Source organism: Notechis scutatus, chromosome 11, assembly GCF_049901735.1.
Source record: "Notechis scutatus isolate UNSWTSFEM ecotype Mainland chromosome 11, rNotScu1.2, whole genome shotgun sequence".
Taxonomy (NCBI): domain Eukaryota; kingdom Metazoa; phylum Chordata; class Lepidosauria; order Squamata; family Elapidae; genus Notechis; species Notechis scutatus.
Window position 1 is genome coordinate 6,840,529 of NC_142019.1, and position 24,916 is coordinate 6,865,444.

Below are 24,916 nucleotides of genomic sequence, written 5' to 3' on the forward strand. Positions count from 1 at the left end.
AAGTCTCTCTGTGACAGACCTGAAATCATTCATATATCTTAGCTCTCAGTAGTTTTATCCCTTGTACTAATGTCTACCATCTGCCTAATTTTGCCCACTGAATATAAATAGGCTAACATATGTTATGCATATCTTTGGTTGTAACAGTCACTGTGTAAAACAACTGGAAATAACCTAGGTAAGTCTTCAGTCTCTCTCTGTCTCTGTCTTTCTCTCTCTCTTTGAAGATTCTAGAAGATGTTTGAGGCATAATCTTCCATATATCTCTGCCCATTGACCTTTCATTGATGAAAGCCCTAGGTGCCTGTATATCTGGTTCCTATGTTGCAAAGATGGTATTGTCAGAATTCCATGTAACAAACTCCAATGCAACAAACTCCGAGACATGCATTTTCTCAAAGTTCCATTTTATTAGAGTTTTCGTATTGGCACATCTGGGGAAAACCTAAATCTGAGAGTTCTGGGTTTTCCCTTCACAACTGAAAATCAAAACCCCATCCCCTGCACCCATCAGTCCATGACATGGCCCAATCACCGGCCGTCCAAACTGGAGACATTCCTCCAACCACTCCTTCCCAGGTGCAGGATAACTTGTCCTTGACTTAGAAGAAGAATGTTGTTATGTCTAAACTTCCACCTCTTTGTGAGATTTGCCCCCTCCCAAATTCCCTGGTGCTAAAATGTGGCAGCGTGGAAGCTTCTAAGTAAAATACGGCTTCCAAAGCTGAAAGGAGTAACAGAATATGATGTCTAGGCTAAATCCTGAATCTTTTTGATGTAGTGAAGATGGTTCGGCTGTTGAGGATCCCATAATCAATCTCAGCAATTCCAGGTAGAACCAGGAGAAGTCCTATTCAAACCCAACTCCTATCCAAGAGGAGAAGCAATTCCAGTCTTGGTTGATTCTCTGGCCACACAACCCACAAAACCTGATCACTGAATTAATCCCATTTGCACTGGGTATTGAACGTTGGGTCTGTAGTGTGCATATGATATATCCAGAAAGGAGGGAAAGCAGAAATATATGGGAGGATTTTTTTGAAGCATCTATACTGAATGTCTTAAGGAGGGAAGGGAAATATCTTATTTCCACCATGGAAGAGAAAATCACAAGTAAGAACTGGGAAGAAGAACAAATAATCCAGCAGAAATAGAATATGAGACAAGACAGAAGAAAAGGGTTTGTTTGTTTTGTTTGGGTTTTGATCGGAGAAAGACAGTCTCTTACCAGACACTTAAGACCCCCTCAGTTCTCTCCGTGTGAGGCACCTTCCATGATTCATGATAGTATGGAGATATGGAAGAAGCAGGAAGCTGAAGAGATGGAAGTAGCAAGAAGCTGAGGAGAGCTCCTCACCATACCTAATTTCATAGAATATTAGGGTGGAAGGACCTTGGAGGACTTCTAATCCAAACCCCTCAACAAGGTCCTTGTTCTATCTTAGGCAAATGGCTGTCCAATCTTTTCTTGAAAACCTCCTGTGACGGAGCATCTACAACTCCAGGAGGGAAAGTGTTCCGCTGACTAATTAGTCTCACGGTCAGGAAATTTTTCCTTAATTCCAGGTTGGCTCTTCCTCTGATCAGCTTCCATCTATTGCTAATTCAATCTCAGTTATAAAGGTTAAGAACCCTGAATGGAAAATAGGGTGGGGAGGAATACAACTCAACGAATAACCATTTTAGGGAAACAAGCTAGATTCGATACCATGACGCTGTGCCAGATAAATGGCACCGGCTGCTACCACTTGTTCAATTTAGCCCTTCTTATCAAATTGAAATAGAGTTTAGTTGATTGGGCAAAGCACATACCAGGCCAACTAAAGCTCAAATCAATTCCAGTTCAGGCTACTTCTAATAATGGCTGTTTGACTGTCTGGAGGTGTTTTTTTTTTTTTGATGTGTTATCAACGGATGGCAGACATCCCTAGCATCTGCAAAAACAAAAAACAAAACCAGAGGCTGCATTAATAAACTTGGGAATTTGCTCATTTCCTTTAAGAAGCTGGGATGAGCGCCCAATTAACCGAACTTCTTGAATTTACCTGGTTCCTTGATTATCACATTTCAAAGCAATTAAGCCGGTTTTGTGGGATAAACGAGAGAGCGCAACTTAGCTCAGTGGCTTTTTGATATCGAATGAAGGGGGCTGCAATTTTCAGCAAAGAAAAGGCAGATAAATGGCTGGCTTGTTATCAAAACGAAGAATGTTTCTCATCTCTCGACTCAGGTTTTTTTGGGGGGGGGGGGGCAGTGGGAGGCAAGTATCTGATGGTAAGCATTAGGAACATATGGAAAGATAAAGCATACAATTACAATTTTAAATTGGCAAGGCCGTCTTCCCCAGGGTTGATTTATGGATAAAGGCATTTTAATAAGTCCGACAAAGAGGAGAGGCTGTGTTTTCACAAGATCCCAGTGAAGGCAATCCTATCCTCATTTGGCTATGCATTTTGAACATGACATTGGCAGGATGTATAGGTGAGGTTTATTATTATAATCAAGGCTATGGTTATGTATAGTCAAGGCGATGGTTTTCCCAGTGGCAATGTATGGCTGTGAAAGTTGGACCATAAGGAAGGCTGAGCGTCAAAGAATGGAGGCCTTTGAACTCTGGTGCTGGAGAAGATTCCTGTGAGTCCCTTGGACTGCAAGGTGATCCAACCGGTCAGTCCTAGAGGAGGTGAACCCTGGTTGCTCTTTAGAAGGCCAGATCCTGAAGATGAAACTCAAAGACTTTGGCCACCTAATGAGAAGGAAGGACTCACTGGAGAAGAGTCTAATGCCAGGAACGATTGAAGAATGGGATGGCAGAGAATGAGGTAGGCTGGATGGAGTCACTAAAGCAGCCAGCGTGAACTTAAATGAACTCCAGGGAAAGCCTGAAGGAACATTGTCCATGGGGTCACGATGGGTCAGACACGACTTCGCGACTAACAATACATGAATAGAAATAATTCTATATTTTCCTATTCTTATTGCTTCTTTTTCAGGATGAGTATCTTCTATAGCTCTTAATTACCTTGTCTCTGTTAAGGAGTTGAGCAGTGGTTGCAGGCCATTGCTTTATCAGAGGTAAAGCAAAACAGAAGAGCAGTGAAATGCACTACTTAGATTTACCTGATTACTAAACAGGAACACATTGAAAGCTCCAATGCTTTCTCAGTGCAAATTGAGAAAAATGGTAAAAAAAATGCTGGGAACGATTGAGGGCCACAGAAGAAGAAGGGGACGGCAGAGAATGAGGTGGCTGGATGGAGTCACTGAAGCAGTCGGTGTGAACTTAAATGGACTCTGGAAGATAGTAGAGGACAGGAAGGCCTGGAGGAATGTTATCCATGGGGTTGCGATGGGTTGGACATGACTTTGCAACTAACATAGGTGAGGTTTGGAGTTTTGAATTTGGCGTCATGAATTTTCAGGCCTGCCTTAAAGACATAGTGCATTTGTCTTGACACCAAACTACAGATAGTTCTCGACCTACGACCATAATGGAGTCATAACAGGCATAAGTCGAGGCACCATGTGACTGAATTCGATTTGCATTGTTCATGAAGAGAACATGGAGGTTGTGAAGGGAATACATGTATTCCTATGGGTGTTTTTAGTGGGAAACTAGCCAAAAATGTTGGCTAGTTTCCACCACCACATAAAGGTTGCTAATACATGAAACGAGCTCATGTAACTGAGTGTGTGTGTGTGTGTGTTTGTGTGTGTTTGCATACTCACTGGAACTCTGGAACTGACATGTAAGCTTTTGGATATCTGCTGTAACCTTGACCGGTCGTTAAGTAAGGATTACTTAGCTTGAGTCTTCTACGACTGAAACCTTTAGTAGATAAGTTAGAAAGTCTACAGGGGCCTATAATGGAAAATTGCTGGCCATTCCCAAGTGGTTTAATTTGTTTTCATCACACCTGATCCTTCTATTGATGTCTTCAGAGACTACTTTTGTTTCATGCCAAATGCAAAGTGTGTCCATAAAACATCTATTGATTAATTTAACCAGCTCGTTAACTTTGATTATTTAACAGTCATTAGCTCGTTCCCTTCCTATACCAACTTGAAGGTTGCCTTGCTACTCTGTCATCATTTGATCAAGTAAATGTTTTGGGGTTCTGGATTTTCAAATCCAAAGCATGCCCCTAACAATAAGTCTTCCCTGCTCTTTGCAGCCACACAATGAAGACATACATTACACAACCTTAAATCCACTTTACCACTTGTAATGACATTCAGATGGGAAAAGCAGCCCATAAAGCTTACAGGCGTGCAACTGATTTGTACTGTCAACCACTATAAACCCAACAGATAAGAAGGAAAGAGGAAATAATCATGTTTTACAGCCACGTGAACTCTTTAAACTTGACAAATTTAACAAAAGGCAAAGCAAGAAACTCCATGCTACTTAACCTTTCTCCAGATTGTGAAACCTAATCGCATCGATTATTCGTCATGAACCCAGGCGAGCAATTTACAGGTTATTTTACTTATTTATTCGAGCTAGTTGGCCGCTGAATCGGAAAGAGTCAAGACTGCAGACATTCATGGCAGTCTGCAATGAATTTAAAGCTGGGCTGAATCCGTTCCAACATTAGGAAGCGTGTGGTAGAAATCACACAGATTTATTCCCTGGTGAAATGGGTAGGGTGCAACATTAAGAACTCCTTTGCTACACCCATGGGAATGCCCATGGGTTGAGATCAGAAGCACCTTTTGTTCTTAATTGATAACAACCTTGCATTTATTCTTGAATAGGGGTGTGGGTGTGTTGTGTTTCCCAGAGAGTTTTATACTATCAAGTAGATATATTAGAGAAGGCATACCCAAGGCATATTTATTAAGAAATGTTGTGTTCAAGAGACATGAAAAATGTTTATGCTGGTGAAGGTTGCTAAGCTATAATTTCTTGAATGATTACCCATTGCCAGAGTTTGCATACTACACAAAGGAACAAACTCTACACTAACAAGCACACCACCTGGGCTGGTGCTTTGCACTCATACTATGAAATATAAGCTTTGCCTTGACTAAATTCCAAATCCATTCCATCAAAAGTCAACATCGCCTTTGATTTAAATCACAAAATCCAAAACATTTGCTTTCCTTTAATGTACAACTTTGTATAGGACACAGTGCAATCTTTCTCTAACATACACATTTTCTATGTAACTTTCTCCAAGTGCATCTTTTGTATGTATTTCTATTTTTCATACACACTTTCGGTTGTAGTTTTTGAACTGAGAACTGTAGCACAACATTTAACGAAATTTGGAATCTGAGATTAACTGTTTTAAAACAAAGAGCTCTCCGGGCATTGTGAATTAGGCGAGTTTGCTTAAAAATGCAGAATTAATTATTTTTTCTAACAAGCTACAGTTTCTCAGTGAAATACCTTCACACTGAGCATTTAATTCCTGGACAAGGAAAATTTTTTAAAAAACTGGCTTTCCTGAATTCCACCGAGTCCCAGCATTTTTATATTCTTTATCCATTTGCCTCCTGCTCAAAAGTAGTCATGTTTAGAACAATAAATTATATATGCTGCCCAGAGTCACTTGTTGAGAGGAGTAGGTCTAGAAATCAAAATAAATAAAACTGTTTCTATAAACATGACTTTGCCCCTTCAAATGCCCCTTAAGGATGCAAAAGATTCAGATTAGGCTCAAGACTATATAATTGCTCACTCCTAAAGTCTGTGCTGATAGCCATATCAAAAATATAGATATTTTAGAGTTATATAGTAGAGAAAAGTAAAGTCTTACACTTAGGCAAGAAAAACCAAAAGTACACATATAGACTGGGGTGAAACCAGGCTCAATAGCAATAACTGTGAGAGGATCTTGGAGTCTTAGTGGACAACCAGCTAAATATGAGCCAGCAGTGTGCAGTGGCAGCCAAAAAAGCTAATGCAATCCTAAATTGTATTAACAGAGGGATACAATCAAGATCAAGTGAAGTACTAATACCACTCTATTAAGACGACACCTAGAATACTGAATCAAGTTTTGGTCACCACACTATAAAAAAGATGTTGAGACTCTAGAAAGAATGCAGAGAAGAGCAACCAGGATGATTAGGGGACTGGAGGCTAAAACGTACGATGAACAGTTGCAGGAACTGGGCATGGCTAGTCTAGTGAAGAGAAGGACCAGGGGAGACAGGAGAGCAGTCTTCCGATTTTTGAGGGGCTGCCACAGAGAGGAAGGAGTCAAACTATTTTCCAAGGCACTGGAAGGCCAGACAAGGAACAATGGATGGAAAATGAACAAAGAGAGATTTAACCTGGAAACAAGGAGAAATTATCTGACAGCGAGAGCAATCAACCAATGGAACAGCTTGCCTTCAGAAGTTGTGGGAGCTTCATCACTGGAAACTTTCAATAAGAGACTGGGCTGCCATCATTCAGAAATGGTGTACGGTCTCCTGCTTGGGTGTGGGGGTTGGACTGGATGACCTACAAGGTTCCTTCCAACTCTGTTAATCTGTTAAATAGCCCAGAATCTAAACTTTCTCAATTGGAACTCAGATTCTTTTAGCTTCTGTTTCTGAACTGAAAATATGGAGATAATAAAACCGATCACATTGGCAGATGTGTCTGTTGCAGAAGCTGCTCTGAACACTTTCAGAAGCCAATATAAATTCTAATTATTGTTTGCATTTCTTTATTATCTTTTTATCCTTCCTGTCCTCCAAGGAACTCCATGGTGCATATGTGCCTCCCATGTCAAGTTACTCCACAAATTCTATAGTCAGGCAAGGATTTGATGCTCCCACGACTAGACCAACATGTCCTCCATCTATGTCCAAGGTCTCAAGAAATAATTTCAAGAAATAATGGGGAAAGAAAGGGTTGGGTAGGTGGACAGACGGATGGACGGACAGACAGACGAAATCAAAATCACAAAATCAAGCAACTGGGACTGTGTTTAGGAACATCTGTACTGGATTAGACCTTCCAAAGGCAAGGCAGGAGATCCCAGATAAAGTGATGGGGAATGAAAAGGCTAAGATTCTGTGGGACTTCTAGATGGACAGATCCAGATGCACAGGCAGGTACTAATCAATGAATCAGACAACACAGTAGTAGACAAGGACCAGAAGAAAACAGTGCTCATGAATGTAGTGATGCCACATGACAGCAATATAAGGAAGAAGGAGAATGAGAAGCTGGAGAAATACTATGGCCTGCAGAGAGGATGTGAAAAGTGAAGGCCAACATGGAACACTAGTGCCAACATTGTGTATCTCTTTCTCTCTCTCTCCTCTCTCTTTCTCTCCCCCCTCCCTCCCTCTCTCCTCTCCCTCCTCTCTCCCTCCTCTCTCTTCTCTCTCCATGTAACCCACCAGCTGCTATCACAAGTGATGGAGAACGCTTTCCATTTTGATTATGTAAGATTTCAGATGCCATCTTTGGCACTAAGCTTATTCTTTTTTTAAAAAAAAATGAACATTTTTTATTATTAGTGTATGGAAAACTTTGCTATCTGGAATGTATCTGCATACAAGCTTCAAAAGAAAAAAACCTGCAGAATATCTACAGTTGCCCATATGGTTTTCTTCATTTGGGACAGGGTTTTACATTTTGCATGAACTAAACCTTTTCCTTGGTATAATTAATTGCTTCTCCCTATGATTTTTTCCAGACACTCTTTCTTCTTCTTCTTCTTCTTCTTCTTCTTCTTCTTCTTCTTCTTCTTCTTCTTCTTCTTCTTCTTCTTCTTCTTCTTCTTCTTCTTCTTCTTCTTCTTCTTCTTCTTCTTCTTCTTCTTCTTCTTCTTCTTCTTCTTCTTCTTCTTCTTCTTCTTCTTCTTCTTCTTCTTCTTCTTCTTCTTCTTCTTCTTCTTCTTCTTCTTCTTCTTCTTTTCCTTCTTCTGTCTTTAATGCTCACTGCAATACCTCTTACTAAGTAAATCATCCTCAATCAGTTTCTTCCTCTAGCCAGCTAATGATACCTACTGTTTTTAAAGAAGTACACATACCTAAACCCAGCTGGGCTACCTAGTCTGTCTGAAAAGCTTTTCAACATCAGAAGAACATTTTTATAAGAAATCGTCCTGAATTAGATCTCTTAGTCTCTCCAAAAGACCACATAGCTAACAGATACAATCAGAATAACAGCATTGGAAGGGACCTTGGAGGTCTTCTAGTCCAATCCCCTGCACCAGGGATTTTCAACCTTTTCTTCACCATAGACCACCTTTAAATACCTTTTGTGGCAACAGATCCCCCCAGATTTGACTTAAGATTTAAATCATACCATTTATTCAAGCCTTCGCAGATCCTCTGTGACTACATCATGGCACCCCCCCCAGGAATCCTCAGACTCCCAAGCAGGAGACCCTACACCAGGGGTCTTCAAACTTGACAGCTTTAAGACTTGTGGACTTCAACTCCCAGAATTCCTCCTCCAGTCATGTTAGCTCAGGAATTCTGGGAGCTGAAGTCCCCAAGTCTTAAACTTGCCAAGTTTGAAGACCCTTTTGCCCTATACTATTTCAGACAAATAGTTGTCTTCTTAAAAACCTCCAGTGTTGGAGCACCCAGAACTTCTGGGAAGGCAAGCCATTCCATTGGTTAATTGCCCTAATTGTTAAAAAAAAGTTTCTCCTAAGTTCTAGGTTGCTTCTCTCCTTGATTAGTTTCCATCCATTTGCTTCTTGTCCTGGTTTGGAGCAGGGCTCGCCAACCTTTTGGACCTCAGGGACCACCAAACTCATAATTTTAAATCCCGTGGGAAAATCCCCCAAAAAGTCTGCAGGAAAATTTCCCACCCCATTTTCCTACCAATCGATCATTCTTTATTTAGGATCGCAGCTCCAGCTCCATTCTCAGGGGGAGAGAGAGTGAGAGAGACTTTTGGCTTCATGCCAGGAAAGTAGCAAGGAAAGCAGCAGAAGCAGCAGAAGTCTTTCTCCCCCAAACATTGCCAGAAATGAGTCTTTTCCGGCACAGCCTCTTGTAGCAGGAGGCCTTGCAGGGTCCCAAAGACTCATTTCTGGCAGAGCTTGGGGGAGAGAAAGAAAGACTTTTGCTGCTTTCCTTGCATGCAGCCAAAAGCAGAAGAAGAAAAAAGTGGAAAGAAACAGCCCGGTGACCAGGCAAGGCGCGTGGGCAAATTCCCCCCCTCTGCCCTTTCTCCCCTCCCCTCATAACCTCGTGTTGCTCGCAATGCAAGCGATGCAAGCCTTGTGTTCCCACACAGCCTGAATTAATTGCTTTGAGAGGTGCTTTAGGGGTGACATTTCTCTGGGGACCACCAAAATTTTCTCGCGGCCCACTGGTTGGCGACCACTGGTTTGGAGAATAGCTTGACTCCCTCTTCTTTGTGACATCCCCTGAGATATTGGAACACTGCTGTCATGTCACCTTACTCTTCATTAGACTAGACATACCCAGTTCCTGCAACCCTTCTTCATATGTTCATACCATATATTCATTTCAGAATTAGTCTTTGTCTGGTAACACAAACATATGGGGCTCTTTCTAGTTAAAGAAACTTTAATTATTGCTTTAAGCTGAAAAGTTTTCAAACCCAACTCTTACCAGGGAGAAAAGTCAATATTGGCCTTCTCAGTGACTTGGTATGGGGAGGCGACCGCTTATACACACAGGCACGTAGACATACACATAGTTATATACACACAATGGCATTCCATCTTTCAGAGGTACATTTAGAATTCTATTAATGTATTATTCAAAGAATGCCATACATTTCTGGGAGCACAGGCTGAATTAATTTTTAGAAATCTCATTTTCTCTCTCCCTCAGTTCATTCCATCCCTTTTGTCCTTCCAGGTTTTGGAATTCTATCTTAGGAACCTGAAAATAGATTCCTCCCCACCCCTCTTGTGATAGACTTTTTTTGTGTGTGTGTGTGTGTGGATTAGTCAAATGTTGCTCCTTCTTCCCTCGTGTTTTTAATGGGGATAAAATCAAATCTGCTACCACCATATTCCTAATATATCTAGAAAAACAGATCCAATTGGGGTCAACTGTCAAGGGGATGATCTTACCTGATTGAATATTTCTATATCCCAATGTGCTGCATTATTTGACCTTATTTTATTTCATAAGGTCATCAGACTAAACTAAGCTAAGCTAACCTAACCTAACTAGGGGCGGGATTCTCCAGGTTTAACAACCAGTGCGGTGATCACATGCTGCCAGGTGAGACAATATAGTCAGGGGTGGGTGGGTGGGCCCACATGAAAGCCGCAGCGAACTGGTTTGTTACCAGCTGATTTTTGGAGCAAGGGGTTTGGCCAAACTCGTCTGAACTGGTAGAATCCCACCAGAGATGGTATTCAGCAAGCTCTGACCAGTTCTGGAGAACCGGTAGCGGAAATTTTGAGTGGTTCAGAGAACCAGCAAATCCCGCCTCTGACTGGCCCCGCCCCCATCTATTTTCCGCCTCCCATTGAGTCCCAGCTGATCGGCTGAGTCTTCTTTTGTTGCCCTGCACAGGAGAACGGAGCTGGAAAGCAGGTTAGTGGGGTGGGGAGGGAATGGGGATTTTGCAGTATCCTTCCCCTGCCACGCCCACCAAGCCACAGCCACAGAACCGGTAGTAAAATTTTTTGAATCCCACCACTGAATCCCACCCCAGAACCTAACCTAAGCTAACCTAAAGTTTCAAGTGTGCCCAAGTCTATTATTTTGCAAACTAAATCAACCAACTCTAAGTGAGTCTAAGTTATGACTACAATTAACACTGAACATTCTTCAAGAAGAGCAGTGTAAATCTTTGATGGCAAAAAAATAAAATAAATCAGGAATCCGGTAGCACCTTTTCCAACTAACAAACTTATTCAAAGAAACATTCATCATGGGGAGAAAGTCCACACCTTTTCTCAAAACCAAACAACCACACATGCGATCCCTCAGCACCAGTTCAGTTTGACTCTGTGCTGTAGTAAAGTTGTAGAAAATAAACATTTTTTTTCATGACGAATCAAGTCCCACGAATTGAATCTAATACCTTACAGTGTTTCCCTCCTGGAAAAAAAAATAAAAAGATGAAGGAGATCTGCTTATTTCTTACAGAACCTGTTTTTCTTTTTTAAGTTTTGGCAAAACTAGATTAAAAGAAATTGATTTCAGCTCCAAGTGGGAACTTACTGTGGATGGCATCAATTTTTGGAAACCCCCCCCCCAAAAAAGTATGCATTTTACTTGTACTGAATTAAAACCATATTTAAGCAAACACCAAAACGTATGTGGCTATTTATTAAAGCAAGCCTACAATTTTTCAGGGTCACCCCAGAGTTTAATGGTTTTTGTTTTTTTTTGCATGTTCACATTATAGAGTGCATATTTTGAAAACAAAATTAGCCAACCTATCATTTGAGGAATATTCTAGTGATAACAGCCAAGTGCAACAATATGCTGTGTTATGTTTTTGCATTTTTTCTTGGTCTTGAGTATCTGCCAGCTGTACCCATGCCTAATGTAATTGCTCACTGTTTTAAAAGGACAATTAAGACATTTATTTATTCTTAAAACACCCAGATCTGTTGCCAATGTACACATTGTGCAATGTGGAGGAGGAAGGCTAAAAGCAATATTGTTCATATTAAAACAACCACCAGCCACCACTGCCTAAATGCATCTCCCAAGCTTCTCCGCGTTGGGCCATAGGTAATTTCTAATGCCTTCCTTCTGAACTTACCTATGGCCTGATTTGGAAAAGTGCAAGATTACGTGAAGTGTTAATACCACTTTATAATGCCTTGGTAAGGCCACAGTTGGAATACTGCATCCAGTTTTGATCACCATGGTGTAAAAAATTGTTGAGACTCTAGAAAGGGTGCAGAGAAGAGCAACAAAGATGATTAGGGGACTGGAGGCTAAATATATATATAAGGAACGGTTGTTGGAATTGGTATGTCTAGTTTGATGAAAAGGAAGACTAGGGGTGACATGATAGCAGTGTTCCAATATCTCAGGGGTTGGTACAAAGAAGAGGGAAGTCAAACTATTCTAAGCACCAGGACAAGAAGCAATGGGTGGAAACTAATCAAGGAGAGAAGCAACCTAGAACTAAGAACAGTTAGAACAATTAACCAACAGAACAACTTGCCTCTAGAAGTTGTGAATGCTCCAACACTGGAGGTTTTTAAGAAGAGATTGGGCAACCATTTTTCTGAAGTGGTGTGGGGTTTCCTGCCTAAGCAGGGGGTTGGACTAGAAGACCTCCAAGGTCCCTTCTAACTCTGTTATTCTATTCTATTAACAATTGTGTTATTTTGAAAATTGTGGATGGCACGAATTGGGAATTTCTTTGCTTTTTCTGGAAGTCGTTTTGCTTCTCATTCAAGAAGTGAAATGTTTTCTGGACAACTTGAGAAGCAAAAACGTCTTCAAGAAAAAAACAAAGAAAGTCCAGTTGCCTTTGGAACAACCATGTCCTGGATGGCTGAGAAGCTTCATAAACACTAATTGGAAGTTTCCCAATTAGGTGGCAGGTGATAAAAACAAAGGAATGTGGTGAGGTATAAAACTTATTTAGCAAGTGCAGTAAAAAAAACCATCCAATTTTAACTTTTTTAATGTTATAACTCCATTTTTTTCAGTCTGTTTATTCCCACTTATTAACTCTTCAGGGATCTAATCATATCCCAATCAATTACAGATTATTTTTCCCCTGAGGATAATCAGAAATGAGGTTCATACTCAGTTCTCCAGCTAGGAACATGTTTTTTGTGTATAAGGTTTCGCCATAGTGCATATCAAATATCATTTCTACTCAAAATTCTCTGGCAGCTCATAAGCAGTTAGAAGGCCTCTGATTTTCTTTTATTATGATTTAATTAATATGGATTTTTTTACATGTTGTTAGCCTTCCAGAGTTACTTCTCTAAAATGGATCTTGGTTGTAGATTTTGTTAGTTAATTTGTATTAGTTTTATGTTTCTATTTGTTCATCGTTGCATTGCTTTATTGTAGTTTTTAAAATGTTGGTAGAGTCATGCAGTTGAGATAAGTGGCTATATAAATCAAACAAGAAAAATAAATAAATTTTCCACATAGATATATAAATAAACAGTAGTATATTGTCCCATGAAGAATAATCAATGAATTGAATTAATTAATGTTATTGATAAATTAATGAATCAATATACTTTTCCCCCCAATTCCATATTTTAAGGTGCTACACAGACCAGGATTGTTAGTTCAGAAAAATAAGCCTCAAAGTTAAACTGTATTTCCTATCACCTTTTTTTTGTAGGCATCTCTTCTTTTTTCCTCCAAAAATTAATTTGGAACTGTGAAAATATAATGTTAGGTGTAAGAAACCCAAAGAGAAAATTGCCTGCAGGATCTATTTGGAGTAACACATTTCATGCCAATGTTCATTTGTGCTGTTTTTGAAATGTCTGGCTTGGATCAAGACTAGGTTCATGATTCTTCACTTCCCTGACAGCCTCTACATTCATCCCAGATGTTCAGAATATTCCAGCTGCTTCTCAAAGTGAGTGTGAAGGAGATGGAAGTGGAATAAAACATCACAGTCTTCTGGAGACATCATTCAAAAGACATCTTACTTTTGTTTGGTGCTCAGGAGCCATGGGTATCTGTTTATGAGCATTGGTAAATAGTAGTTGTGAAGCCAAGGGCTGTACGATGTGAACATAGAATGTAGAGTATTAGAGTTGGAAGGACCTTGGAGTCTTCTAGTCCAAGCTGAAGCAGGAGACCCTAGATCAGGGGTCCCCAACCACGGTCCACGGACGGTACCGGTCCGTGGAACAAGTCCTACTGGGCCGCTGGCTTGCTGGCGCCGCCATCTTGTTTTGATGAAAAAGTGCTTCCGGTGAGCTTTTCTGGGTAGAAAGCTCACCGGAAGCACTTTTTCATCAAACAAGATGGCGGCGCAGCTGATGTCGGTACCAGGCGCGCCATAAAAAAGGTTGGGGATACCGGGCCGCGGCGTAAAAAGGTTGGGGATCACTGCCCTAGATCATTTCAGACAAATGGGTATCCAGTCTCTTCTTAAAAGCCTCCAGTGATGGAGCACCTACAACTTCTGAAGGCAAGCCACTGATTGATTGTTCTGTCAGGAAATATCTCCTTAGTTCTAGGTTGTTTCTCTCCTTGATTAGTTTCCACCCATTGCTTCTTGTCTTGCCTTCAGGTGCTTTGGAGAATAGCTTGACTCCCTTTTCTTTGTGGCAGCCCCTGAGATATTGGAATACTGCGATCGTGTCTCCCCTGGTCCTTCTTTTTTCTAGACTAGACTGTTTAGTCTAGTAAAAATGTGGACTGCTTTTCATTCCGGCTGCAACCAGATTTTATTGCTATTGTGCAATTCCCTAATGCTGGAAGTTACCCAGCATGGAACAATAATATCTCAGTACCGTTTAGGATGTGTAAAACTGCTAGTTGCACATTTTCCAATTCTCAGTTTTGGCTTTAAATTTCAGGCTGTTTCCATGAACGTTTTATTTTATGGAACATTTGTTGTTGTTGATGTTAACCTCTTACCCCCTTACTCTTACAACTTGAACAAAATCTTCATCCATCTGCAGTCGAGGATTTTAGGTCGTCCGTGGCCAACTTTCCTGGGCTAGCTCCCAAGTCCTTTAAAATTGATCAGGAAACATATGATCACAGATACAGTTGCCAATTAATGTGCCACTTTTATAAATTATCTGTATTTTTAGGTGTCACAATAAGAACACCACATAACTACATATCTTTCAACATTTGATAGAAGTAAATACGTACACTTATTGGCTTTCAATAAAGTTACAGAGCTAGCCATCCCTAGTCAAGACTGCGGAATCGTGTTGCTTCCCTCGTAAGGAACTCAGTTTAGACTTGAAAATGCCTCTTAACTATACTTTTCCCAATATTCTACTTTATCTTAATCATGAATTTTGTGGAACAAGAGTGGGGGAATGAGTAAATGACACCATTTCCTCCCATGCGTCTTGAATTATTCCTTCTCAGGAGAAAGTGTGCTTCCTCAGCCAGAACTAATTTAAATCAATCTGTCATTAGACATGATAAATAATACTTATTGGGGGTGGGAATGAGATAAAAATATACAATGGCGGTTCAGAAAAGTTCTGCTTTCTCCTTTAAAACTTCCTGAAGAGTCACATCTAATTGCTGAAAGCCAACTTCAAAAGGTTTCATTCGAAGGTCACTCCAAGACAGTTGCTGGCAAAACTCAAAACTCGAACCCTCTGAATTATCTCTCCTCCCTGTTCCAAGATTGTAGTACAAGGCTTATATATGTATAAAGAAGGTACAAGCGAGCCAAATTTTATGCTTAAACGGCAATACCTTGGAAACAGGGCAATAATTATAGAATTGGTTGAAGCCTGCACAGTGGTGGGTTTCACATCAAGTAAACTTGCAGGTGTTTTCTCTATTCCAACTCCCATGATTAAGTTCACTTTAGAAGTTCCAGCTCTGCATGAGGCTGTGTATTGGGGGGAGGGAGATACAGCTGCAACACTGAATGACTGAATTTGGCAAGATTGGTGGCGGTGAGGACGACAAACACAACAGAATTGGGAACTTTGGAGAAAGATGCTTTCCTGGCCATTCCATGACCTTGTTAGACTTGGATGGCTTCCCTTTATTGACAGGTTAAAAAAATGTACTGGCTTGATAAAAAGCTTCTGGAAATCAAATGTTTGCACACTCTGCTGTAACCTTGAGTTGGACCAATCATGGTATTGACTCAAATGGATGTTGCATCACTTCAAGTTATACTTACGGCCTCTTAAGTGCAATTCCATTGAATGTGGGTTGGAACACTATTCATTCCTGGGATGGTTAGTCTTAAAAACTAAACTTCACATCCACTGGCCACCTCGACATATTATACTTATGTGTAATGCAACTACAGTTTACTGAACAATCCATAGTTGCCTCTGTTAGTACAGCATGCTAAGCTAAAGTCAGATCACACCAGGGTTTAATGTTGCCTGCGAATTAGGGATCTGTCTTGCTGTTCTTCTGAACACTGCCAAAAGACAATCTGCTTATTTAACAAATTTATTGGCTTCTTCTTACAAAAACATTTGCTTATCCGTTTAAAGTACTGCTTTCCATTGTTTTCATCTGCCTTTAGTGATACCACGTGCTTCTCTTAGTTTGGCTACATGGTAATGCAATGTCCTTGCATTTGGTTTGTGATCTCTGGCTGGAATAACGTATGTGATTAATTCAGAAGAAAAAGAAATCAGTCACCAACGTTATCCTTCCTTGAAAAACAGTTCTTAAGGGTAAAGCAGATGTGGGGTGAGGGCGAGAGTGAGGAGAGAAGGAGGAGAGGGAGGGGAGGGGAGGGGAGAAGAGAGGAAAAGAGTAGAGTAGAGTCATTAGTTTCCTTCCCCATAGAGGTCACAGATCTGCATAAATTGTCCTATGACCCTGTATGTGTATAAATGTAAAGATAAAAATAATTACTATATGGAAATCTATGCAGGAAGTGAAGAATATGACCATATGACTGGCATGCTGGTTGACCCCTGTTCAAATAGTGGTGAGGTTGGGTAACTGCAGTAAAACTGCCAAGAGTTTTGAATTCTGGAGGTACAGAAATTAAAACAATATTTTTTTTGGAGGGGGGAAGGGAGAACCACACAATTGAAATGACTTTTTTTTGCTCTCATCAAAGTGAATGAAAAATATTTGCCATATTTTGGTTGGTGAGGGAAGGAGAGAGAGAGGGAAGGAAGGAAGGAAGGAAGGAAGGAAGGAAGGAAGGAAGGAAGGAAGGAAGGAAGGAAGGAAGGAAGGAAAGAAAGAAAGAAAGAAAGAAAGAAAGAAAGAAAGAAAGAAAGAAAGAAAGAAAGAAAGACTTATAAGAGTTCTTAGTGTTTTGCTTAGAAATTAGCCAACTGAACAATTCAACATTTTTCACAACTTAGAATACTGAATTTTAAACTCACTTTGAACAATACAGAAAACATTTTCCAAGTTCTGTGAATTATTATTATATTCTGGTATCCTAAGTCCAGTAAATGAAGTTATTTTATATCCCAGCTGTTCCTGTATGTTTCAAGACTTCATTTTAGACAGAGATCAAGCAACTTTTACCCTTTTGCCTGACCTCATGCTAACCAGCCATACTGAATTAATGAGGGGAAAATAGATTTCCATTAGCAAGGAAACCCAATTTTGCCTGAACGTAAGCAAAACCTAAATTCAACCCTTCGTCATTTCTCTAGGAAGCCTGAAAAAGATTTTGTTTTAATCCCTGCCTCTCACTTCATTCCTCCTAAATTGTCAACAACCTTTCACCGTGAAAGACTTTTTTTAAACAGCAGACAAGGACTACCATTTTGAAAGTTGAGATTAGCAAAATAACGGCATTTTTTCTGAATTTTGCAAGGAGAGAAAGAGAAAAATAAAGGACAATCATCTTGATGACATCATAAATATTTTCTTGGGTGCAAGCAAGCCAGAAAGGAGGGGGTAACTAAGTTTCTTACTCTGCTTCCTTCACCAGAACTTTTGATCTCACTTGGGTTGTAGACCTTAGAGGTCTTCTAGTTCAATCCCCTGCTCAAGCAGGAGACCCTAGACCAGGGGTCTACAAACTTGACAGCTTTAAGACTTGTGGACTTCAACTCCCAAAATTCCTCCTCCAGTCATGTTTCACTCAAGAATTCTGAGAGTTGAAGTTAAACTTGCCAAGTTTGAAGACCCTTGACTTACCAACTGTGGCAAGAAATGTTGTAAAATAGGACAAAAATCACTTAACAATTGTCTTCTTTAGCAGCCAAAATTTTGGGCTTAATTATTGTCATAAGTGAAGGACTACCTTATCTGTAGCTCTGCTTTGGAACACGTTGCAAAGTTGGGTTTAAAACTGGATATAGAATTGATAGCTGCTTTAAGTGAAATACCCTTGCTTAGCTACATTAAATCTCTAAATATTAATTGGACCACTTGCCAACCTAAATCTTGAGATACTAATTATTTTCCATCCTGAATTGCATTCATTCATTCAGTTCATTATATTGACATACTGTAATGCTAAAAGTTCTCTTAGCTTTCTCTTAGATAAAGCTTTTCTTTTTTTAAAAAAAAGAATTCTTGTCATGAAACAGTCACATCATTTAGATCACTGCTTTAATTCTGGCTGAAGTACTGAAAATGTATTAAAATATACTGGATTTTCATCTGAAACAAATTTTCCCACAGTCGTTCTCGGTAGAAATATTCTATGTTCAATTTCACATTACTGCACCCCTTGCATTAACAGAATCGGAGGATATTCAAATGTTCATAGATACTAATTCTTAGGTTGCTAAATCCATTAAGCTTTTTGTTAATGTCTTTTAATAGCGAAGCATTGAAATAGGTGCCTTTTTTTAAAAGGGATGGTTCAGTGGCTTATGTAATTTAATTTATTACCTATATGTCCGCTCTTTGCCTGTCAATAGGCTTACCTGAGAAAACAGCAGGGAGGAAGAGAAGAAATTAAGACATACTAAGAAAGCAGCTTAGATAATGATTGAGCTCAACATCCTACTAAGCCACGGTTTACATAAATCTTGGCTTATTGAATAAATTGCATTATGTAGACTCATACAGGCAACATTCTAAGCCATAGATCACAATTACAGTTCATAATGGCTAACTATGTCTCAGGCATAAAGAGTCAGGACCATTTGTGCAGATTGTAGCATAAACAATTTATTGGAGCCTATTCACAAAAATCTGGTCAACTAATGATCAGTACTAAATTGGTGCTAAGTAAGAGTCAAAGGAAATCGAGAAGGGTTGGACTCAGGTCTCTTATGGAAATGTAAGGATTCTAGATTCACCACCCAGGAATTCCACCCACTCAGGGAACTATCTATTCCTGCCTAAGTCTCAAAGGAAAAGAGGAATATTAATACAGTACGACTATCATGCAAATTTGACTTTATACTTAACAGGAAGTCAATACTAGATTTTTTGTTGGTTAAAGTTATAATCTACCTTTCTTTTGGGGATGCTTTATAGTATATACAACTCTCTCTCTCTCTCTCTGCCATTTCTACTCCCCACAATATGAATTCTGTGGGGTAGTTTGGGCTGATATTGAGGGAGTGGTCCATAGTCATGAATCTGTCTCTTCTTGTCGCATAATGGGGAGGAATCAATGGTGTTATCAAAGACAAGAAAACACCCTTCATGTGTGTTCCTTGGTGTACTCTGAGATTGGTTGTTTCCTTGCAGATGTGTCCATCCATGCATCCATGCATCCATCTTACACTCTCTCTCAATCCATATCTGTCTGTCTGTTTAGCAATTTACCATCTGTCCCTCTCTTTCCACCTATATCCATTCATTCATCCATCCCTCTCTTAATCCATATCTATGTATCTCTCTATTTCTATTTCTATTTCTATTTCTCTCTCTCTCTCATCCCTCCCTCCCTCTTCCCCCCCTCTCCATCCATATCTATCTATCTATCTATCTATCTATCTATCTATCTATCTATCTATCTATCTATCTATCTATCCAGCTAGCCAGTGTTTTATGATAACAAAATCCTGTGAGTTTTCTCACCATCCTCTTTGAAAAAGAATCTCTAGGCCCAGCCCCAAATGTTGGCATCAGAATAAGATTAGCATTCCTGGTGTTAACTTGAGCAAGTGGGCAAATATTAGAAATTCGTCAGATAAAAAGCGAGGGTTTCAACCCATTTTCTTCCCCCTCTCTGCATCGCAGGTGGCATTAAAAATAAACTTCTTTTGTTTCCATAATGGATTTTACAAAGCAATGGAGGTGGGTTGGCAGCTCTGCAATCTGACAAAACAAATATTTCTTTTCACTGAAAAGTACATATGAGTTTTCTCTCCTATCACCCAAAAAAATCTCCCAGAGCTTTTCAGAACCCAGCGCACGTCCACTCCTCTTTGCAACTCATTTTCCCCTCTTTTTGTGACAACTGAGGCAATAATTCACAGCTCACTGGGTCTCCTAAATAAACCCCTTTAAATTAACATGGTTGACATTCCCCCATGCCCAGCAGGGATCAACTGCACTGGCAGACACCCATGAGGGATTCTTAAAGCTTTGGAGGTTTAAACACAACCATTCCCAACGTCTATCTATCCGTCTGTCTGTCTCTGTGTGTGCGTGAGCTCACATCATCACCATCTCAAAACTGAAAATTGAAGAATAACGTTAATGTTGTCATTTTGCAATTTTCAAGTATTTTTTTCCCCTTTCCTGGCTCTCATTCAGACTCCTTACACAAGTGTTTTCAAGTTCAGATACGCTTCGTCCTGCTGGGAAACTGGTCCTTACCCTTCCCTTCCCTTCCCTTCCCCTATACTAGACTCAAATGAGCTCCTTCAACATTCCTTTTTAGAAACTTTTAAGAAAAGTAGACTTGCTCAGCCTTACACTTTGCAGTTAATTTGATATATGGAGGTCTGGGAAAGCACCATGTTTGTAAGCCAATGTTACATCATGAGAGCTTTCTTAGAGGCTTGCCCCTTTAAAAAGAAGTTGGAAGTGACCACAACAAGAGTATTGTGTGCACAAAAATGGAAGGACACTTCGATTCCTACTATGGACTATTGGCTGCAGAAGTTGATGGAGTTGGCCGAAATGGTTAAATTGACCATTCTTTGATTAAAGAAAAGGACATCAGTACTTTTGTTTCCACATGGAAACTGCTTCTGAACTTCGTGCTTGATGTAGAGAAGAATGAAACTCTAGGATTTTTACCAGTTAGACCCGTGATGGAGAACATATGGCATGCGTGCCACAGGTGGCATACAGAGCTATTTGTGCTGGCACGTGAGCTGCAAGCAAACTTGAGCATGTGTGCGCCTCACAGATGACTTTCGGCCAGTTTGAGGCCTTTTTTCGGCCAAAAACTAGCCCTGTTTTGTCACTTCCCGTTTTTCCGAAAATACTGGAAATGACGAAACGGGGCTAGTTTTCGGCCTGCAAAAGCCTGCAGAAGCCTTCCTCAAGCCTTTGGGAGGCTGAAAAAGCCCTCAAGCCAGCCGAAAATCAGCTTTGAGGCACAGTGCAGGTAAGGGGCCGGTGGGAGTGGGTGGGTGGGTGGGTGGGGATTATGCGTGCATGCATAGGGGACGTGGGGGTGGGCGTGCATTGCCTCCTGTGTGCTGGCATGCGAGTGCAAGCGTGCAAGCGCACACACAATTCATGTGACTATGGGGTGCTGCAACAGTCATAAGCATAAAAAAATAGTCGCAAGCAGTGGTGGTATTCTACCGGTTCACCTCGGTTCTGCAGAGCTGGTAACGCCAATAAGCAGCAGAGACCGAACAAATTCTCTCTGCCACTCTGCTGTTGGGCCCGCCCAGCCAGGCTCCCATATTTATTTATTTATTCCCTACTTTTGAAGCGCAGCTGCTTTGCGCGGCACAATGGATTGCTGCACGGCAGCTGCTGAAGCGACCGGGAGAGTGCAGGCTTGCAGGAGATGAGTTGGAACGCCTCTGCGCCTGTGCAAAGTGCATGTTTAGCATGCGCATGCACAGCGTGCCCACCAAGCCACGCCCACCGAACCAGTGGTAAAACTTTTTGAATCCCACCACTGGTCACAAGTCACTTTTTTCAGTGCCGTTGTAACATTGAACAGTCACGGAATGAATTATCGTAAATTGAAAACTACTTGTACTTTATGAAATATTACATTGTTACAGACAGTTTAACCTTCTCACCCATGAACTCATCATACAGTTGTAGGTTTTAGGTTTAATGCAATAATTTATTACTGAAGACGGTGTTTAGGTTTACACGGAGTCTTTCCTCATTGTAAAATAATAATAATAATAATAAGAAAAATTAATAATACATGTTTTGTTTTTTAAAAAAGGGACCACCTCCAGGAATGTGAATAGATACTAATTGCTCAAGTTGCTAGTCACCCGTGAAGCATATGGTGAGTGCAACCCAAACAGTACAGAAATGACTTCTGCAGTTGTAAATCTTTCACAGCTACAATTATGTGTGAGCACCGGTAGAAAAAAGCCCATTCAACAGTTGGAGTCAGGTAGGTTTACCAAAGTGAAATTGCAAAATTACATTTAGATGAACTTAATTAAAAAAGTGGGAGTGTGTGTGTGTGTGGGGGGTATCCAATTTAATGCCGACATCCATCACAACCTCATTGAAATCCTTTCTGGTTGCAAGAAAATAAATTAAGGCATGAATTCCAAAGCCACATAAAGGAGAGACTGAAGTGTGAATGGATGGAGAAGGGAAATCATTTATCCAGGAGGAATTTTCTGAGCCCCCAGATGGAAATGTTCACCCATCGATAATTACTGAAGTTAACAGATTTAACAGAACTGAAAGGGACCTTGTAGGTCATTTAGTCTAAACCCCACCCCCACCCCCCAAGCAGGAGATCCTACACCAGCTATAAGACTTGTGGACTTCAACTCCCATAATTCCTCCTCCAGTCATGTTAGCTCAGGAATTCTGGAAGTTGAAGTCCACCAGTGTTAAACTTGCCAAGTTTGAAGAGCCTTGCCCTACACCATTTCTGACAGGTGGAAGTCCAGTCTCTTCTTGAAAGCCTCCAGTGATGAAGCTCCCACAACTTCTGAAGGCAACTTCTGTCCCATGGGTTGATTGCTCTCACTGTGAGAAAATTTCTTCTTATTTCTAGGTTAAATCTCTCCATCAGTTTCCATCCATTATTCCTTGTCTGGACTTCAGATGTTTTGGAGAATAGCTTGACCCTCTCCTCCTCTCTGTGGCAGCCCCTCAAATATTGGAAGACTGCACTCATGTCTCCCCTGGTCTTTCTCTTCCCTAGACTAGACAGGCTCAGTTCCTGCAACCATTCATTGAACGTTTTAGCCTCCAGTCTCCTAATCATCCTGGTTGCTCTTCTCTGCACTTTTTCTAGAGTCTCAGCCTCTTTTTTTATAGACTGCGTTTCTTGAAATAGCAGCAGTCAGCTCCTCTTATCCTTTTGTGGATCTCCTGCGAATCACCTGATGCCTCGCTGGGAGATTCCCACATGTTGATATCTAAATTATTATGTTTATGGTTTGACATCTTTAAGAGATATTAAAGATTGACAGACACAGGCTTCTTCTCCCGAGAAGAAACATTTTTGGGGGCTTTCTCCTTGTCTAAACAGCCTGATGATTGGCAGCAAGGAAATGTTTGTGTTCCTCGAAACTATCCAAGAACATTTAATATTGCAAATATTGACGGGCCTTACCATGGGATTCAATGTTTGATTGTGGAGGTCTCAAGCAAGTTGTCTTCCACTCAGATTGGAGAACCTATCAATGAAAGGCAAAAGAAAAAAGAAAGAAAGAAAGAAAAGATTAAGATGGATGCATTTGGATGCATGTGATATTTTAAAACCGCCACTTGCTGAATAGCCATAGGAATGAGAATAGGGAAAGCTCTCCTCACCTTACAACCCCAACTGAGTCAAGAATTTCCACTGCTAAGTGAGACAGTTCTTAAGGGTGGGGTTTTGCCTCACTTTACAACCTTTTCTCGCCACCCTAGTTAAGTGAATCACGGCATGGGTAGTCTAGTGAAGGGAAAGACCAGGGGAGACAGGAGAGCAGTCTTCCAATATTTGAGGGGCTGCCAAAGAGAGGAGGGAGATCAAACTATTTTCCAAAGCCCCCGAAGGCCAGACAAGGAATAATGGATGGAAGGTAAACAATTCAACCTGGAAATTAAGAGAAACTTTCTGACAGTGAAAACAATCAACCCATGGAACAGAAGTTGCCCTTGGAAGTTGTGGGAGCTTCATCACTTGAGACTTTCAAGAAGAGATTGGAGTGCCACTTGTCAGAAATGGTGTAGGGTCTCCCGCTTTGGGGCGGGGGGGGTTGAACTAGATGACCTACAAGGTCCCTTCCATCTCTGATTATCTGTTATATGTTATCACTTAGCAACATGAATTGTGGAATCAGTTGTGGTCCAAGTTAGAACAATTAACCAGTGGAACAACTTGCCTCTAGAAGTAGTGAATGCTCCAACACTGGGAGTTTTTAGAAAGATGTTGGATAACCCTTTGTCTGAAGTGGTATAGGGTTTCCTGCCTAAGCAGGGGGTTGGACTAGAAGACCTCCAAGGTCCCTTCCAACTCTGATTATCTGAGGTTAAATAACACTGCTGTTAAGTGAATCTGGCTTCCCCATTGACTTTGCTTGTCGGAAGGTCACAAAACTGGGACACTGCAACCATCATAAATCAGAGTCAGTTGCCAAGTGCCTGGATTTTTGATCACGTGACCACAGATGCTGCCACAGACAGTTGTAAGTGTAAGTGTGAAAAAACAATAAGTCGCTTTTTCGGTGCCCTTTTAACTTCGAACTTACGACCTGTGGATAAATCACCATGGCAAAGTTAATGATGAAAATGGCTAAATTAGGAATGGACTATCCAGCCTTTCCCCATCTGAACGATGGCTTTCCTCGCAAAGTTGATTGAATAGAAGCATTGAATTTTCATGAATGCAATTTCAACCATCCAACTAAGCAGGAACAACAGAACACGGCATGGTTCGTTTTAATAAAGAGCATTTTTTAAAAAAAAACAAACTTTTTTTTAAAGGTCAGTGCAGGGAGTGAAGGGACCTGATGGCCAATCTAAGATTAATGAAGTGTGTGTGTGTGTGTGTGTGTGTGTGTGTGTGTGTGTATGTCTCCATATATATATATGGACGAGAGAGAGAAAGAGAGAAGGAGGGAGGGAGAGAGGGAAAGAGAGAAAGAGAGAAAACCAGTTATTTAATTAAAATTTCTTAAGAGGTTGCCTGGTTCTGGGAGAGCAGTGCAATTTCTTCCACTAGAAGCTTTCTTCTCAAGCTAAAAAAAAAACAAAAAAAAAACTTGCCACCTTTTACAAAATTTTAAATAATAACGATCCAATAATATCCTTTAAAACACCCGGCTAGATTTGGACTCACGATCTCTCTACCCCAAAAAGC

The 24,916-nt window shown here is 40.6% G+C and overlaps 1 protein-coding gene across 2 annotated transcripts in view; it reads right to left on the reverse strand.

Moving 5' to 3' along the window:
• Positions 1 to 24,916, reverse strand: part of SEMA6D (semaphorin 6D) — a 308,201-nt gene that overhangs the window by 179,263 nt on the left and 104,022 nt on the right. For both annotated transcript variants that reach the window (XM_087972700.1, XM_087972699.1), the window contains exon 2: positions 23,183 to 23,246. The gene's annotated coding sequence lies outside the window, so the exon portion shown is untranslated. The remainder of the gene's footprint in view (positions 1 to 23,182; positions 23,247 to 24,916) is intronic.